Source organism: Pseudophryne corroboree, chromosome 6, assembly GCF_028390025.1.
Source record: "Pseudophryne corroboree isolate aPseCor3 chromosome 6, aPseCor3.hap2, whole genome shotgun sequence".
Classification (NCBI taxonomy): Eukaryota; Metazoa; Chordata; class Amphibia; order Anura; family Myobatrachidae; genus Pseudophryne; species Pseudophryne corroboree.
Window position 1 is genome coordinate 28913351 of NC_086449.1, and position 16276 is coordinate 28929626.

The following is a 16276-nucleotide window of genomic DNA, read 5'->3' on the forward strand; positions in this document are numbered from 1 at the left end:
GCTTTATATATGATAAAGCCGCCAATTCTGACACACGCCTGGCTGAAGCCAGGGCTAATAGCATCGTCACCTTCCATGTGAGATATTTTAAGTCCACAGTGGTGAGTGGTTCAAACCAATGTGACTTTAGGAAACTCAAAACAACATTGAGATCCCAAGGTGCCACTGGGGCACAAAAGGAGGCTGTATATGCAGTACCCCTTTTACAAACATCTGAACGTCAGGCACTAAAGCCAGTTCTTTCTGGAAGAAATTCGACAGGACCGAAATTTGAACCTTAATGGACCCTAATTTTAGGCCCATAGACAGTCCTGTTTTCAGGAAATGTAGGAAACGACCCAGTTGGAATTCCTCTGTAGGGGCCTTCTTGGCCTCACACCACGCAACATATCTTCGCCAAATGCGGTGAAAATGTTTTGCGGTTACATCCTTCCTGTCTTCGACCAGGGTAGGGATGACTTCATCTGGAATGCCCTTTCAGGATCCGGCGTTCAACCGCCATGCCGTCAAACGCGGCCGCGGTAAGTCTTGGAACAGACAAGGCCCCTGCTGGAGCAGGTCCTTTCTTAAAGGTAGAGGCCACGGGTCTTCCGTGAACATCTCTTGAAGTTTCGGGTACCAAGTCCTTCTTGGCCAATCCGGAACCACGAGTATCATTCTTACTCATCTCCCTCTTATGATTCTCAGTACTTTTTGTATGAGAGGCATAGGAGGGAACACATACTCTGACTGGTACATCCACAGTGTTACCAGAGCGTCCACCGCTATTGCCTGAGGGTCCCTTGACCTGGCGCAATATCTAGTTTTTTGTTCAGGCGGGACGCCATCATGTCCACCTTTGGTTTTTCACAACGGTTTACAATCATGTGGAAGACTTCCCGATGAAGTCCCCACTCTCCCGGGTGGAGGTCATGCCTGCTGAGGAAGTCTGCTTCCCAGTTTTCCACTCCCGGAATGAACACTGCTGAGAGTGTTATCACATGATTTTTCGCCCAGCGAAGAATCCTTGCAGTTTCTGCCATTTCCCTCCTGCTTCTTGTGCCGCCCTGTCTGTTTACGTGGGCGACTGCCGTGATGTTGTCCCACTGGATCAATACCGGCTGACCTTGAAGCAGAGGTCTTGCTAAGCTTAGAGCATTGTAAATTGCCCTTAGCTCCAGTATATTTTTGTGGAGAGAAGTCTCCAGACTCGATCACACTCTCTGGAAATTTTTTCCTTGTGTGACTGCTCCCCAGCCACTCAGGCTGGCATCCGTGGTCACCAGGACCCAGTCCTGAATGCCGAATCTGCGGCCCTTTCATAGATGAGCACTCTGCAGCCACCGCAGAAGAAACACCCTTGTCCTTGGAGACAGGGTTATCCGCTGATGCATCTGAAGATGCGATCCGGACCATTTTTCCAGCAGATCCCACGTAAAGGTTCTTGCGTGAAATCTACCGAATGGGATCGCTTTGTAAGAAACCACCATTTTTCACAGGATCCTTGTGCAATGATGCACTGATACTTTTCCTGGTTTTAGGAGGTTCCTGACTAGCTCGGATAACTCCCTGGCTTTCTTCTCCGGGAGAAAACATCCTTTTCTGGACTGTGTCCAGAATCATCCCTAGGAACAGTAGACGTGTCGTCGGAAAAAACTGCGATTTTGGAATATTTAGAATCCACTCGTGCTGTCGTAGAACTACTTAAGATAGTGCTACTCCGACCTCCAACTGTTCTCTGGACCTTGCCCTTATCAGGAAAGCGTCCATTTTCTTTTAAGAAGAATCATCATTTCGGCCATTACCTTGGTAAAGACCCGGGGTGCCGTGGACAATCCAAACGGCAGCGTCTGAACTGATAGTGACAGTTCTGTACCACGAACCTGAGGTACCCTTGGTGAGAAGGGCAAATTTGGACATGTAGGTAAGCGTCCCTGATATCCAGTGACACCATATCGTCCCCTTCTTCCTGGTTCGCTATCACTGCTCTGAGTGACTCCATCTTGATTTGAACGCTTGTATGTAAGTGTTCAAATATTTCAGATCTCACCTAGCCGTCTGGCTTCAGTACCACAATATAGTGTGGAATAATACCCCTTCCCTTGTTGTAGAAGGGGTACTTTGATTATCACCTGCTGGGAATACAGCCTGTGAATTGTTCCCAATACTGCCTCCCTGTCGGAGGGAGACGTTGGTAAAGCAGACTTCAGGAACTTGTGAGGGGGAGACGTCTCGAATTTCCAATGTACACCTGGGATACTACGTGTAGGATCCAGGAGTCCACTTGTGAGTGAGCCCACTGCGTGCTGAAACTCTTGAGATGACCCCCTACCGCACCTGAGTCCGCTTGTACGGCCCCAGCGTCATGCTGCGGACTTGGCAGAAGCTGTGGAGGGCTTCTGTTCCTGGGAATGGGCTGCTTGCTGCAGTCTTCTTCCCTTTCCTCTACCCCTGGGCAGATATGACTGGCCCTTTTGCCCGCCTGCCCTTATGGGGACGAAAGGACTGAGACTGAAAAGACTGTGTCCTTTTCTGCTGAGATGTGACTTGGGGTAACAAAAGGTGGATTTTTCAGCTGTTGCCATGGCCACCAGGTCCGATGGACCGCCCCTTTATACGGCAATACTTCCATGTGCCGTCTGAAATCTGCATCACCTGTCCACTGTCGTCTGGCAGATATGGACATCACATTTACTCTTGATGCCAGAATGCAAATATCCCTCTGCGCATCTCGCATATATAGAAATGCATCCTTAAAATGCTCTATAGTCAATAAAATCTTGTCCCTGTCAAGGGTATCAATATTTTCAGTCAGGAAATCCGACCAAGCCCCCTCAGCGCTGCACATCCAGGCTGAGGCGATTGCTGGTCGTAGTATAACACCAGTATATGTGTATATACTTTTAGGATATTTTTCAGCTTCCTATCAGCTGGCTCCTTGAGGGCTGCCGTATCTTTGTTTTTATAAGCGTGTGAGCGCCTTATTCACCCTAAGGTGTGTTTCCCAACTCGCCCTAACTTCTGGCGGGAAAGGGTATACCGCCAATAATTTTCTATCGGAGGAAACCCACGTATCATCACACACTTTATTTAATTTATCTGATTCAGGAAAAACTACAAGTAGTTTATTCACACCCTACATAATACCCTTATTTGTGGTACTTGTAGTATCAGAAATATGTAACACCTCCTTCATTGCCCTTAACATGAAACGTGTGGCCCTAAAGGAAAATACGTTTGTTTCTTCACCGTCGACACTGGAGTCAGTGTCCGTGTCTGTGTCTGTGTCGACCGACTGAGGTAAATGGGCGTTTTTACAAGCCCCTGACGGTGTCTGAGACGCCTGGACAGGTACTAATTTGTTTGCCGGCCGTCTCATGTCGTCAACCGACCTTACAGCGTGTTGACATTATCACGTAATTCCTAAATAAGCCATCCATTCCAGTGTCGACTCCCTAGAGAGTGACATCACCAATACAGGCAATTTGCTCCGCCTCCTCACCAACATCGTCCTCCTACATGTCGACACACACGTACCGACACACAGCACACACACAGGGAATGCTCTGACAGAGGACAGGACCCCACTAGCCCTTTGGGGAGACAGAGGGAGAGTTTGCCAGCACACACCAAAAACGCTATAATTATACAGGGACAACCCCTTATACAAGTGTTTTCCCTTATAGCATTTTTATATATGTAATCATATCGCCAAATAAGTGCCCCCCCTCTCTGTTTTAACCCTGTTTCTGTAGTGCAGTGCAGGGGAGAGCCTGGGAGCCTTCCTCACAGCAGAGCTGAGCAGGAAAATGGCGCCGTGTGCTGAGGAGAATAGGCCCCGCCCCCTTTTCGGCGGGCTCTTCTCCCGGAGTTTGTGAGATCTGGCAGGGGTTAAATACATCCATATAGCCTCAAGGGCTATATGTGATGTATTTTAGCCATAAAAAGGTATTATACATTGCTGCCCAGGGCGCCCCCCCCAGCGCCCTGCACCCTCAGTGACAGTTGGTGACTGTTGGTGAAGTGTGCTGACAACAATGGCGCACAGCTGCAGTGCTGTGCGCTACCTTATGAAGACTGAAAGTCTTCTGCCGCCTGTTTCTGGACCTCTGGACATCTTCAACTTCGGCATCTGCAAGGGGGGTCGGCGGCACGGCTCCGGGACGAACCCCAGGGTGAGACCTGTGTTCCGACTCCCTCTGGAGCTAATGGTGTCCAGTAGCCTAAGAAGCAAATCCATCCTGCACGCAGGTGAGTTTTCTTCTCTCCCCTAAGTCCCTCGTAGCAGTGAGCCTGTTGCCAGCAGGTCTCACTGAAAGAAAAAAACCTAACTTAAACTTTTATTCTAAGCAGCTCAGGAGAGCCACCTAGATTGCACCCTTCTCGTCGGGCACAAAAATCTAACTGAGGCTTGGAGGAGGGTCATAGGGGGAGGAGCCAGTGCACACCACCTGATCCTAAAGCTTTTATTATTGTGCCCTGTCTCCTGCGGAGCCGCTATATCCCCATGGTCCTGACGGAGTCCCCAGCATCCACTAGGACGTCAGAGAAACTAGAGGTAGCATCTAGTTTCTCTTCGCAGAGAGGACCTATAGCGGATCGTGCCACGGTGGTGGCACCCTTGGGACAGCGGCGCTCCGGGCAAAAATTCTGTCTGTCCGTGGCAAGATCCGCTACTGGGTCCTGCCTCCGGCATTTCAGGACTCACGCATGCCCAGTCCAGATTCTCACGGGGGGGGGAAGCAGTGAAATACCGGGAAGACAAGTAAGATTTGCAGGGCAGCAGGAGGCTATATTAAAAACTGTGAGCCTCCCGCTTATTGCTGGAGGGTAGGGAAGCCTGGGATAGCAGCAGACTGGGGAGAGTGCCGGCCCTGGCTACATCAAATAAACACTTTCTGGTACAGTATGTGCCAGGTACGTGCAGTCAGGGGAGGCAGTGCCTCCCCTGTCATTAATGATTCAAATAATACAAAGAAGATACTTATGACACATATTATGCTTTGGCCTTTATATTGTTTTAATTATTTGTACCTTTGTAAAAAAAAATACGTTAAAATAGTGTTTTGGAGGCACCGTTCTCTGTGCCTCCCGATGTCAATTGTAAAAGAGTGGAAGCGGGGGGCGGGGCTAAACATCGGGCAGTAAAAGCCCATTCAAAAAAATCACAGAAAGCGGCACTAGAACAAGTGCCTCTTTGTCAGGGGCGTGCTTTCAGCCCATATGAAAGCACGCCCCTGACACTGAGGAAGATGGGATTGGTCAGTGACGGCTTGGTGGGGGGGTTACACCAAGGCAGGTGTCCTTCTGTCATCTTTGTTTTTTTAATTCCTACACTATATACAATACTATATGGCACGTGGCCGCCCCTGTCTGACCACCCGCACTCCGACCGCCAGCCCATTCCGCCCCATGCAGTGTAATATACAGTTATTGCTGCCGCTGCGCTGCCAGTTACACAGCAGCAGCAGCATGCATGGAGGTCGAAGAGCTCCGCCTCCTTGAGCCCTGCTCGGAGGTGAGAGCTTCCCGCGGCCGGCTGTGAACTGGTGGCAGACTGGACTCTCTCCCCGCGCGACGTGTGGCGGTGGTTGGTGTGCGGGGATCCGGACCTGCTGAGTCTGGACCGGTGAGCGGGGAGGGGGCTGGCTGTGCCTATGTTTCTGACTTTCATCCCCTTGTGACAGCGGGGGGCTGCCTCTGTAGTTTGAGACATCCCCGTGACTTGTGGGGGTGGGAGGCTGTCTGTGCTGCTGGGACACCCCCTGTGATGGGGAGGGGGGAAGGGTTTGCTGGGGCATCCCCTGCGATGGGGGGGGGGGGGGGTGGTGTTGTTTGAGGAGCTGGCTGTACCCTGTCACCCAGTACCTCCATCACCCACTATCTCCGTCACCCTAAACATGTCACCTGCTATCTCCCTGTCACCCAATGTCTCCCTGATCATGTCACCCACTATCTCCCTGTCATCCCTGCGTTGCCAGTCACCCACTATCTCCCTGTCTCCCCTGCATCGCCAGTCACCCACGATCTCCAGGGGGAGGGGGCGCACCAGCCAGAATATTGCCTAGGGCATCAAAATAGCTGGTGCTGGCTCTGCCCAGTCCAGTACCTTGCGCCCACCTCCACCTCACTTTCACTGCCCGTCTCTGGCCTACTCTGCCAGACTCTGCAGCCAGTAACTAAAATCATGAGCTGCAGCTGTCACCTAGGGCAGTACGGCCAGAGAGGGGAGGAGAGGCCACGATCCCCGCTCATCCCCCCTTTTCATACTCTACCTCCGACCCGATATTCCTGGCTGCAATTTCCACCGGCGATCCCTGGAGTTAACATCAATGGAGGAGCCACGCTGCAGTTCTAGGCCCTGGACCAGGTAAGTAAATAGCAATATAAGTGTCACTCACTGCCTGTCCCCATCATTCTTTCCATCTCTCTGTCACACTCTCACCTACTGCTGTTACGCTTTCCCTGGCATCACCCACTGCTGTCACCCTCTACCTGGCGTCACCCTCTCCCTGTCACCCACTGCTGTCACCCTCTACCTGGCGTCACCCTCTCCCTGTCACCCACTGCTGTCACCCTTATACAGGACTTCCATTAACATAATAGTGCTGCATCCATAGCGCTATTCAGTTAATGGAAGCCCTGTACAACAAAATTGCATTCACGTTCTCCTTCCAGTCCCAAAGACTAGGTTTTTTTTTATTTGATAAAAATGTACAATATATTAGCCACCTGCTTATCACAAGTTTGATGAGCAGGTGGCTACAGGCACTGGCGGTAGCGGCATCGGACTGATATGCGAATTAGTGGCGGAGCCCGGGGCAGTCGATGGTGGGTGATTTTGTAAGTAGTAGACATCGGCTCAGGGGCAGTAGTGGGCATTGGTTCAACGGCGGTAGGGATCATCGGCAGGACTTAGCCAGTGACCTCACTACACGCCACTGGTATGTGCTGTGTGAGTTACTGTGCCCCATCCTGTATCAGGAATGTCAGACTTCAAGAACACAGAGAGCTGGGTAGATTTCAGACCTGACACATAGGGGGCGTATCCAATTACTTGTGGTCAATGACCGCAGGTTATTGTATTGTCGGGGACTATCCTATTAGCCCCGGTGCGGCGTGCGCCTCCCCCTGGTGCGGGCAATTATAGCTGATTATGCTTCAGATGCCACGTGCACATGAAGCAAAATCCATAATAAGCGGCAGCTAGAGCCGCAATAACACATGTGATGGGGGACTTATCCCAGATCCCATGTGTTTTAGCGTGGTCGCAGATACCGCGATAATGACCATCGGTCAAAAATCGTGATATCTGCCCCCTGACACCCGCAAGGCCATGCCCCCAAGCCTTGATTGGCCCGCGACTAACTCAATATTAAAGTAAGGGTAACCATCGATGATCAAAACCATTAATGGTTCCCTTACAGATGGTTTCCCACCATCGAGGTTGTCAATCGTTGGTACCATCGATGGTAACCATCAATGATAATCCACTGATGGCCATCCTTAGTGCTGGATCCTCATAATTGCAAATGGAGGCCTGGAGGGGAGTAAATCGCGGGCCGCGGAGGGGGCGGGGCCTGGGAGAGTGGCGGAGCCTCTGCTTCTAAATGCCTGCTGCTACTGTACCAGGAAGAAAATGTTTTTCTGTCTCTGAGGGAAAAAGGGGGATCGTAGAAGGGGGCGGGGCCTGTGCGAGGAGCTGAACCAATCAAATAAAAAATCAGGAGCCTCCCGCTGAATGCGGCAGGGTAGGCAACCTTGCCCAGAGGGCTTCCCCACCATTGTAGCACTGCCCACTACCGTGAGCGGGCGGGGCTATCTTACGTACTCTCAGGGAGAGTAGTCTATTTCATGGATTAAACAATATAGGTATGGGCAACCGAAAGAGAAAAAAGGGTTTCCCAGCCCCTTGAGGGTAGATAGATATAAAACAAAGGATTCTGCGCACTGTAAGAGGGTAAGATACATATACATTACTTTGGATGTCTCGTGTCTATGATACTATACCGCTGCTTCCCTAACAGGTCAATTTTCCAAAGATATCCATGCTAAAGTAATGACGAATTAAATAGTACCTCACTCAGTCTAATTATACCATTATGGATATCCTTAAAACCTGGACTGCTAGGGTACCTTGAGGACAGCATTTGGGAACCTCAGAACTATACTATTATTATATCACATAGGGGTATATTCAATCCCTGTCAGATCCTCTCCGACGGAGAGGATCCGACAGTCCTTATTCGATTTGCGGGCGTTTTTGACTACTTTTGTCCCGTTTTTGACATGCCAATTCGACTTTTTTTAAAGTCAAATTGGCATAGGCGAAAAACAGGGCAAACAACTGTCGAAAACGCCTACAAATTCGCCAAAACAGGCGGATCGGCTGGGCTGCAAATCCGCCGATCCACCTGTTTTTCGACAGTGTCGGAATTTCCGACGAGTCGAAAAAACGTCACTTACATTGAATAGGGCGAATTGAAATTTGACCTAAGAACGGCGGAAAATGCAGATTTTTAAACCTGTCAGAAATTCCCCCATTAGGAAGCGCTAATGTGTACATGGGAGAGGCCAAAGTGATCGTCACAGCTATTCTACCGCTGGGAAATTCCTCAGAACAATTCATAAAGGGTTAAGGCCCAGATTTATCAATCCTTGGAGAGTGATAATAATTGCACGGTGATAAAGTACCAGCCAATCAGCTCTGAGCTGTCATTATTCAAACACAGCCTGTGACATGGCAGTTAAGAGCCGATTGGTTGGTACTTTATCACCGTGCAATTTATCACTCTCCAAGGCTTGATAAATGGTGGCCATAGAGTGCAATCAGGTGATTTTTGGACATCTGCACATGCGCATGCGGACGCAGTGAACGTGCTATCGTGATGTGATAGCATCATGATTGACAGGTGTCAGTCGCAGCAGTGCGCGGGGGGGGGCTGATGATGTCATCTGCATTTCCTGCGGTCAGAAACATGGCGGTGGCAAGGCTTGTCCCTCGCTACTCGGTGACTAGATGCTGCGCTGTGCGAGGGACTGGGGCGTGGCCAGAAGCTCACAGAGCACAGGAGATGCCCCCACAGTGATAGTAAAAAGGAGACCTGGCTTGCGGACGTTACATAACCGCGCCCACCTTTGCACAGGCCACGCCCCATTTAGTGTTGACCATCAGTGATTCATAACCATCTATACCCGATGGTGAATACTTTTGCCATCGATGGTTGAGAATTGATGGTTTCCCGCCATCGATGGTACAGAATCAACCGATTTTTTTTCTTCACTACAAAGGGCCAGGACATGGTGGCTAGCTCCACTCCACGTCTACGACGCACCCACAAAGCCCCAGGCTCTGATTAGCCCACAGGCCAGTGAATAGTAGAGCAGGGATGACCATCAGTGAAACCATCGATGGTTCCCTTGCAGATAGTTTTACATTAATGCAGCTAGCCACCAATGGTACTATCGATTTTGACCATCGATGGTTTACCCACCGATGACCATCCCTAGAATCCTCCTACAGCAGTTTCACTCCTCTGAGCACTGTGGGGATGAGAGACAGGGAGGGACTCAGGAGCCTGAGCTAAGTGCTCATTGGCTGTGGTGGAGCTGGAGGTGGGTCTGTCTGCTGACTGGCTGAGAGGCCTGTCACTCACTGCTCACAGACACTGCTGCTGGCCCAGGAGGAAAGAGGTAATATGGGAATGTGGTCAGTGCACTGATAGCAGAAGTGACTCAGGGGACTGGTTTCCCTGCTCTGCCCAGCCTGGCTAATACATAACTTCCTGTCAGGTCTCTCTGCACTCTCATCCCCAGGTCTCTCTGCTCTCTATCATCCCCAGGTCTCTCTGCACTCTCATCCCCAGGTCTCTGCACTCTGTCATCCCCAGGTCTCTGCACTCTCATCCCCAGGTCTCTCTGCACTCTCATCCCCAGGTCTCTGCACTCTGTCATCCCCAGGTCTCTGCACTCTCATCCCCAGGTCTCTGCACTCTCATCCCCAGGTCTCTGCACTCTCATCCCAAGGTCTCTGCACTCTGTCATCCCCAGGTCTCTCTGCACTCTGTCATCCCCAGGTCTCTGCACTCTCATCCCCAGGACTCTGCACTCTGTCATCCCCAGGTCTCTGCACTCTCATCCCCAGGTCTCTGCACTCTCATCCCCAGGTCTCTCTGCACTCTCATCGCCAGGTCTCTGCACTCTCATCCCCAGGTCTCTCTGCGCTCTCATCCCCAGGTCTCTGCACTCTGTCATCTCCAGGTCTCTGCACTCTCATCCCCAGGTCTCTGCACTCTATCATCCCCAGGTCTCTCTGCGCTCTATCATCCCCAGGTCTCTCTGCACTCTATCATCCCCAGGTCTCTGCACTCTATCATCCCCAGGTCTCTGCACTCTCATCCCCAGGTCTCTCTGCGCTCTATCATCCCCAGGTCTCTCTACACTCTATCATCCCCAGGTCTCTGCACTCTATCATCCCCAGGTCTCTGCACTCTATCATCCCCAGGTCTCTCTGCACTCTCTCATCCCCAGGTCTCTGCACTCTCTCATCCCCAGGTCTCTCTGCACTCTCTCATCCCCAGGTCTCTCTGCACTCTCTCATCCCCAGGTCTCTCTGCACTCTCTCATCCCCAGGTCTCTCTGCACTCTCTCATCCCCAGGTCTCTCTACACTCTCTCATCCCCAGGTCTCTCTGCACTCTCTCATCCCCAGGTCTCTCTGCACTCTCTCATCCCCAGGTCTCTCTGCACTCTCTCATCCCCAGGTCTCTGCACTCTCTCATCCCCAGGTCTCTCTGCACTCTCTCATCCCCAGGTCTCTCTGCACTCTCATCCCCAGGTCTCTGCACTCTCTCATCCCCAGGTCTCTCTGCACTCTGTCATCCCCAGGTCTCTGCACTCTGTCATCCCCAGGTCTCTCTGCACTCTCTCATCCCCAGGTCTCTCTGCACTCTCTCATCCCCAGGTCTCTCTGCACTCTCTCATCCCCAGGTCTCTGCACTCTCTCATCCCCAGGTCTCTGCACTCTCTCATCCCCAGGTCTCTCTGCACTCTGTCATCCCCAGGTCTCTCTGCACTCTGTCATCCCCAGGTCTCTGCACTCTGTCATCCCCAGGTCTCTGCACTCTCATCCCCAGGTCTCTCTGCACTCTATCATCCCCAGGTCTCTCTGCACTCTGCTATCCACATCCTGTACCTCACAGAGTTATAGGGCAGCGAAGTACAGCGTGCAGCTCCCCACCAAGATACTTTAAGAGTTATAGGACCGCGCAGTGCAGCGGCACCTCTCTGCCAAGTACATCAAAGAAATATAGGGTCATGCAGTGCAGTGTACACCTACCTGCCTAGGACCTCACAGCGTTATAGGGCCGTGCAGTGCATCATTCACCTCCATGCTCAGGACCTCACAGCGTTATAGGGCCGTGCAGTGCATCATTCACCTCCATGCTCAGTACCTCACAGCGTTATAGGGCCGTGCAGTGCATCATTCACCTCCATGCTCAGTACCTCAAAGAGTTATAAGGTTGTGCAGTGCAGCATGCACCTCCCTGCCCAGTACCTCACAGAGTTATAGGGCAATGCAGTGCAGTGTACACCTCCCTGCCAAGTACGTCAAAGAAATACAGGGCCATGCAGTGCCGCTTGCAGCTCCTTGCTTAGTACCTGACAGTTATAGGGCCTGCAGTGCAGTGTAGCGTGCACCTCTCTTCCCAGTACCTCAAAAAGTTATAGGGCCATGCAGTGCAGTGTGCACCTCCACTCCCAGTACCTTATAGACTTATAGGGCTGTATAGTGCAGCGTGCACCATCCTGCTTAGTACCTCACAGAGTTATAGGGCTGAGCAGTGCAGTGTGCACCTTCTTGCCCAGTACCTCACAGAGTTATAGAGCTGAGCAGTGCAGCGTGCACCTGCCCATCCAGTACCTCACAGAGTTGTAGGGCCGTGCAGTGTAGCGTGCACCTCCCTACCCAGTACCTCTAAGAGTTATAGGGACGTGCAGTGCAGCGTGTACCTCCTCGCCCAGTTCCTCACAGACTTGTAGGGCAGTGCAGCGTGCACCTCCTGTCTCAGTACCTCACAGAGATATAGGGGCGTGCAGTGCAGCATGCATCTCTCCACTCAGTACCTCACAGAGATATGGGGCCGTGCAGTGCAGCATGCATCTCTCCACTCAGTACCTCACAGAGATATAGGGCCGTGCAGTGCAGCATGGATCTCTCCACTCAGTACCTCACAGAGATATAGGGCCGTGCAGTGCAGCGTGCACCTCCCTACCCAGTACCTCACAGAGTTATAGGGCCGTGCAGTGCAGCATGCATCTCTCCACTCAGTACCTCACAGAGATATAGGGCCGTGCAGTGCAGCATGCATCTCTCCACTCAGTACCTCACAGAGATATAGGGCCGTGCAGTGCAGCATGCATCTCTCCACTCAGTACCTCACAGAGATATAGGGCCATGCAGTGCAGCATGGATCTCTCCACTCAGTACCTCACAGAGATATAGGGCCGTGCAGTGCAGCGTGCACCTCCCTACCCAGTACCTCACAGAGTTATAGGGCCGTGCAGTGCAGCTTGGACCTCCCCACCCAGTACCTCACAGAGATATAGGGCCGTGCAGTGCAGCATGCATCTCTCCACTCAGTACCTCACAGAGATATAGGGCCGTGCAGTGCAGCGTGCACCTCCCTACCCAGTACCTCACAGAGTTATAGGGCTGTGCAGTGCAGCGTGCACCTCCCCATCCTGTACCTCACAGAGTTATAGGGCTGTGCAGTGCAGCTTGGACCTCCCCACCCAGTACCTCACAGAATTATAGGGCCATGCAGTGCAGCTTACACCTCCCTGCTCAGTACCTCACAGAGAAGGATAGGTGCTATCTCATATTTGCCTGCCCTCTCGGAAGCTGCGTGAGACTACTGATTTCTGGGGTAGTCCCCTGCAGACCCGGCAGAGTAGTCGGCTCTTCCGCATTCTGCCTGCTTCCTAGTGATGCGGGCAGGATGGTATAAGAATTACCACCTGCAGTCGCGGTCCGCAGGGAGGTGGAAGAAAGCGGGGCTAAATGACTAGTATTACGTCATTTAGCTCCGCCCCTTGTGACGGCCTGCGAATCACGGGGTGTTTTCTGTGTTGCTCCACCCCCTCACCGTGGACCTGCAAATCACGGGTGTTTCACCGTATCAGGGTAGGACCCAATGACGCAACAGTTCGGCCCCGCCCCCTAAAGTGGCGTGCCGTGTCTCCTCTCCGGCCTTCTCACGGAGAGGAGCCTTGAAAAGTAGGTAACTATGTGCTATCTATCACATAATGGTCCAGCCAGATTGCAGAGTTTCTTGGTGGGCTGTACGGTTCAGGGCTCTATTCTTGAAGCAGTGATAAGAGTGGAGAAGTGAGCCAGTGGAGTAGTTGCCCATGGCAAAACCGTAAGCTGCCATTGGGCTTTGTAACCAGCACTATTGGCTACACCACTCGCTGGTAGACTCCTCAATTACCCACCCGTTGGGCCATGCTTTCCACCCCTTTTCTAACTGCACTATGCCTAGCCTCAGAGATCTGGTAGGGATTTTGTTTTGCCACTGCCCCATGTTCAATCAAGGCTGTGCATCCTGGTACGGATCAGAACAAATCCTTGCTTCGTTTTACCATCTCCTTTACCTGCCCCTTTTGCTCTTGGACAAGGTAGGCTCTATGGTAATCAAGAACTTTCTCTTACGTCCTAGAGGATGCTGGGGACTCCGTAAGGACCACGGGGTGTAGACGGGCTCCGCAGGAGATATGGGAACTCTAAAGAACTTTTAGTATGGGTGTGCACTGGCTCCTCCCTCTATGCCCCTCCTCCAGACCCCAGTTAGTTCCTGTGCCCAGAGGAGACTGGGTGCATTACACGGGAGCTCTCCTGAGTTTCCCTGAAAAATAATTTTGTTAGGTTTTTTATTTTCAGGGAGCCCTGCTGGCAACAGACTCCCTGCATCGTGGGACTGAGGATAGAGAAGCAGACCTACTGAAGTGATAGGCTCTGCTTCTTAGGGTACTGGACACCATTAGCTCCAGAGTGAGTCGGAACGCAGGTCTCAGCCTCGCCGTTCGTCCCAGAGCCGCGCCGCCGTCCTCCTCGCAGAGCCGGAAGATAGAAGCCGGGTGAGTATAAGAAGAAAAGAAGACTTCAAGGCGGCAGAAGACTTCAGATCTTCACTGAGGTAAGCCGCTGCGCGCCATTGCTCCCACACACAACACACAAGGCACTGATGGGTGCAGGGCGCAGCGGGGAGCGCCCTGGGCATCAAAAAACCTCTAGGGCTGGCAAACATACATGTATAGGCTACAGAGGCAATATATATCATAACCCCCGCCAGTATTGTAAAAATGAGCGGGACCGAAGCCTGCCGGTGAGGGGGCGGAGCTTGATCCCTCAGCACTAACCAGCGCCATTTTCTCCACAGTACACTGCATGGAGCTGGCTCCCCCGAACTCTCCCCTGCTGAAGACACAGGGCAAAACAGAGGGGGGGGGGTCACTTATTAGCAGCAGTAGTGTATATTATACATATATTTATATAAAAGCACGGTTTTTATTTGGGAATTCTATTTCCGGTGTCAGTTGGCGCTGGGTGTGTGCTGGCATACTCTCTCTCTCTCTCTCTCTGTCTCTCCAAAGGGCCTTATTGAGGATCTGTCTCCATATAAATATCCCTGTGTGTGTGGGGTTGTGTCGGTACGTGTGTGTCGGAATGTCTGAAGCGGAAGGCTCATTTAAGGTGGAGGTGGAGCAGATGATTGTGGTGTCTCCGTCGGCAACGCCGACACCTGATTGGTTGGACGTGTGGAATGTTTTAAATGCAAATGTAAATTTATTACATAGGACACTGGACAAAGCAGAGTCCAAGGATTTGACTGGGTCACAGGGCCCTTCAGGGTCTCAAAAACTTCCCCTGTCCCAAATAGTAGACACTGGTACCGACACAGATTCTGATGCCAGTGTCGACTATGCTATTGCAAAGTTACACCCAAGGGTGGCCAAAAGTATTCATTATATGATTATTGCAATAAAAGATGTTTTGCATATCACTGATGACCCCACTGTCCCTGACACGAGGGTACACATGTTTAAGGAAAAGAAACCTGAGGTAACGTTTCCCCCATCTTATGAGCGGAACGCATTATTTGAAAAAGCTTGGGAAACTCCAGACAAAATTCTGCAGATTTCCAAAAGAATTATTATGGCGTGTCCTTTCCCCTCAAAGGACAGGTTACGGTGGGAATTATCACCCACGGTCCACAAGGCCTTAACGCGCTTGTCCAAAAAGGTGGCCCTACCGTCCCCGGACACGGCAACACTAAAGGATCCTACGGATCGCAAGCAGGAAACTACCTTGAAAACAATTTATACACATATGGGAGCTTTGCTCAGCCCGGCAATAGCATCGGCTTGGATTTATAGCACGGTAGCAGCTTGGACAGATACCTTGTCAGCTGATATTGATACCCTAGATAGGGATACCATTTTATTGACCAATGCAGTCTTATCTATGCTGTGGACCCGCCAACGGACGGGCGATGCCGACTCAAAGTGGCATATAGAAATTTTGCCTTACAAGGGTGAGCTTTTAATTGGGGTAGGTCTCGCGGACCTGGTTTTAACAGCTACCGCGGGTAAATCTACCTTTTTTGCCTTATGTTCCCCCACAGCAAAAGAAAACGCAGCAGTATCAGATGCAATCCTTTCGGTCGCATAAGTCCAGAAGAGATCGGAGCTCTTCCTTCCTCGCCAGAGGTAAGGGTAGAGGGAAAAAGAATGCCTGCTACGGCCAGTTCCCAGGAACAGAAGTCCTCCCCGGCTTCTACTAAATCCACCGCGTGACGCTGGGGCTCCACTGAGGGATTCCACTCCGGTGGGGGCACGTATTCGACTCTTCAGTCACGTCTGGGTTCAGTCGGATGTGGATCGTTGGGCGATAGGAATTGTGTCCCAAGGTTACAAGCTGGAATTCAAAGACGTGCCTCCCTGACGATTCTTCAAATCGGCTTTACCAACGTCTCCCCCAGAGAGGGAGATAGTGTGGGCTGCAATTCTAAAGCTGTCTACAGCAAGTGATTATCAAGGTTCCCTTAATGCAACAGGGAAAAGGGTACTATTCAACCCTATTTGGGCTCCCGAAACCGGATGGCTCGGTCAGACCCATTCTCAACTTAAAATCCCTGAACCTGTACTTAAAAAGGTTCAAGTTCAAAATTGAATTGCTCAGGGCAGTGATATACAGCCTGGAAGGGGGGGGGGGGGGGGGGTTTATGGTGTCACTA

General features: G+C 51.5%; 1 protein-coding gene across 3 annotated transcripts in view; it reads left to right on the forward strand.

Moving 5' to 3' along the window:
• The first annotated feature begins 3980 nt into the window (after nt 1-3980).
• The window catches only part of LOC134935972 (protein mono-ADP-ribosyltransferase TIPARP-like), a 63865-nt gene continuing 51569 nt past the window's right edge, over nt 3981-16276 (forward strand). The window contains exon 1 of one of the 3 annotated variants that reach the window (XM_063930834.1): nt 3981-4230. The gene's annotated coding sequence lies outside the window, so the exon portion shown is untranslated. Of the gene's footprint in view, nt 4231-5514; nt 5609-9638; nt 9673-16276 lie in introns of those variants that run through there. The other 2 variants (XM_063930836.1, XM_063930835.1) reach the window with 2 other exon arrangements.